The following is a 3,020-nucleotide window of genomic DNA, read 5'->3' on the forward strand; positions in this document are numbered from 1 at the left end:
AGTTAGTCTAGAGTTGGGTGGGACTTTCCTTAGAAGTCCTATCTACTCTTTATTTAGCTCAAACTATGGCTTGCTAACTGGACTATGTCCTCCATGTTAACTGTAGATTTCTCTCCAATTTCTTCATGAGTACAGCTAATGGTATGTATTTTTGCCACCCATGAATTAATTTTAGTAGATCTCTCCTTGACTAGATCCTCTATTTTCACATACCATGAATCCCTAGCATCAAGCAGGCTTTGTCCATAACGTTTGTTCTTCACAAATGGCCAAATATTAACCTCAAGATCCAAGGACCTTATATATTAAAGCAGTTCTTGTAGTAGAATGTTATCTCCTTGCAACAACTAAAAATTTGGTGGATATATGTAGCTCTCTTGAGGGTTCACACGACTCTTGTAAGGTGTTTCATCAATCAGTAATGTACCCCTAGGGTCCAAGTGGAATGCTCTGACAACTTTTGAGAGGACCTTAAACATGGCCTCAACTCCAAGCTTGTCTCAATAGTATATTTTTTTATGACAATGTATGGTGCACTCCTCTTGTTCCTAGATCTTTAAAATACTCCTTTTCATCCCTTGAATAATATTGCAAGGCTTTTACGATTAGATCCACATTACATTTCATAGTTGATGACCATATTCCAATATTGAATCTTTCCCATAGTTTTGATAAAAACCCCAAGCATCCTAGTCACAATGCAATCAAGTCTTTCTCATACTTGATGCTTGTATGCTTGTCTGATCTTTTAACACATTGCAGGGGGTGTAATCTATTAAGATCTAAGATGATATTGAGCTTTTCTCTTGTGTGTAAATATTTGATCCAATGTGCATGTGTAATTCTTTTGAGATTTTTGTTAAACAAAAATTTTTGGTTAGTCTCATGATGCTAAATAGAGGTATCGCACGTGTATTCTAAATTGGCAAAACACATGCAAATATTATAAATAGAACACATATCATATAATATATTTATGAAATAGATCCATAAATGAATAGACGAGAGAGAGAGAGAGAGAGAGAGAGAGAGAGAGAGCAGGGAGAGCATGAAGCAAGCAATAAAAATATATTTAACCTTCATTGAGAGAATAGTGTATATTGGTTAAAATAAGCATGTCTTCAAGAGTGTCAATGTCTATCCCATAAGTTTTGGATGATTGTCAAAATCTCTATCAAAACCTTTGTACATCTCCTTTTTCTCTAGCAAGTTTCAACCATCACTAGCACATACCTAAAAAGAATGAGCATCCTCAACATGTAACGTTCTTTCTCATCCACCCAATAGTATCCATTTAAGTTAGATAGTTTGTTCTCCATTAGGCTAGATCTTTAGGTAGTTAACATTAAGAATTTTTCACTCTTTTTCTTTCTACTTAGTTGCATGCTTGAGTTGTTACAAAAGATAGAATTAGTTTACAAACAAAATTGCAAAAATAATTACTTGAATTTTAATTTTAAATTTGAATGAAACATGTTATTCTTACTAACATACAAAGGACTATAGAAGTGTTACCATGTCTTTACGAAAGTCTACTCAAATTTAGCTCTTTCATTTTGGCCAAAACAACTTTCCTAGATCTTTTTAAAGTCTCTTTACGTATTGGGGTACATGAAGAGCTACCTTGAATCATGATTTCTTCTTGAGCTTCCTCACCACTTTGGTTATCACGAGTCTTCTTCTTTCTTTTTGAGCTCTCTCCAATTCTCAATCATGTCGTAAGTCACTTAGACCGCTTCGCAATACTCTTTAGCTCTGCTGCCACTTGAGGCACTTAGAGTGGTGATCAAACAACAATTATTAGCTTTCTCTTCATTAGGAGTGCTTGCTTTTACTGACAATAAATTTGGAGAAATGATCAATGACAACTTCATTTTCTCTACAAAACATAGATAGATTTAGGTCCACAAATCACTTTATCTTGGCTATTTTTATGGTGCCTTGGTCTTCTTCAACATCTTTCTTTGTGTCCTCACTAACTGAAATAGATTCTTGATTGTCAGTGTTCACCAATGTCTCCCCTTTTTTCTCTCCACTTATCAATGATGAATAGCAATCTGAGTTATAAAACTCCTTGACAGCTATGTACAAAGCTATCAACACATAACTTTTGACAATCAAGACTTGAGAATCTATCTTGTGTGAGCTGTAATCAAAGATCCCATAATTATATGGCTCCATTTAGCGATAGAATTCTGTGCTTCAATATAAATGAAGCACTTCTCTTCATTGATAAATGTAATCAACACTTCTTGTGAGTCTCACCATGTGGACGAGCAAGATTTTTTGAGTGAGGAAAAATCCAAGCGAATAAATAAAGAACTAGATGGCACATTTTAAATTTTTATCGTGCCTCCAAGATACTTTCCAAGCTACGTGGAACCACACCAAGCCATCCCCGATAAAGATCTAGCATGGAATGTCTTAGAGAGGTAGTGTTGGTTTTACAATTCAAGAGTCTGTAACTACAAACAATGAAAGTGTGTCATAGTCTCTCCAACATAGCAAGACAATCTGAACCCAAGTCAATGAATCATGAATAAAACTAAGCAGTGGAACTGCAATAACAAATACAACAAGAATAATGTGGTCATGAAAAGAACCTTGAGTATGCATTTTGAATTACGTAAAGAAAATCAATACCTCAATATGCCTCCAATACTCTCAATGAAGAAGTATGCAAAGTATTGGAGGGTGTCCTAAGGTATTGCTTTTCTTTAGGTTGTTCAAAATGGTTAAGAAATTTAAGATCCTAAAGAAACCAATGAGAAAAAATGAAGTTTATGTTACAAAAGATTTTTTTTAAAAAAACATACACAATGACATTGATATTAAGATCTTTTTCATACACTCAGATGAAGCACTACATGCACTCTTTTAATTACAAAGACCAAAAACTAAAACCATTTCAAACTACACGTGCTAACATGGAAGTTTGAGAGGAGTGCAAAGGAACCTTGATTCTTTTTTTTCCAGCTCTTAATCTTGCATCCTATCTAGTACCTCTTGAGGAAAGGGTA

Source organism: Adiantum capillus-veneris, chromosome 4 (genome assembly GCF_014529385.1).
Source record: "Adiantum capillus-veneris isolate H3 chromosome 4, ASM1452938v2, whole genome shotgun sequence".
Lineage (NCBI taxonomy): Eukaryota > Viridiplantae > Streptophyta > Polypodiopsida > Polypodiales > Pteridaceae > Adiantum > Adiantum capillus-veneris.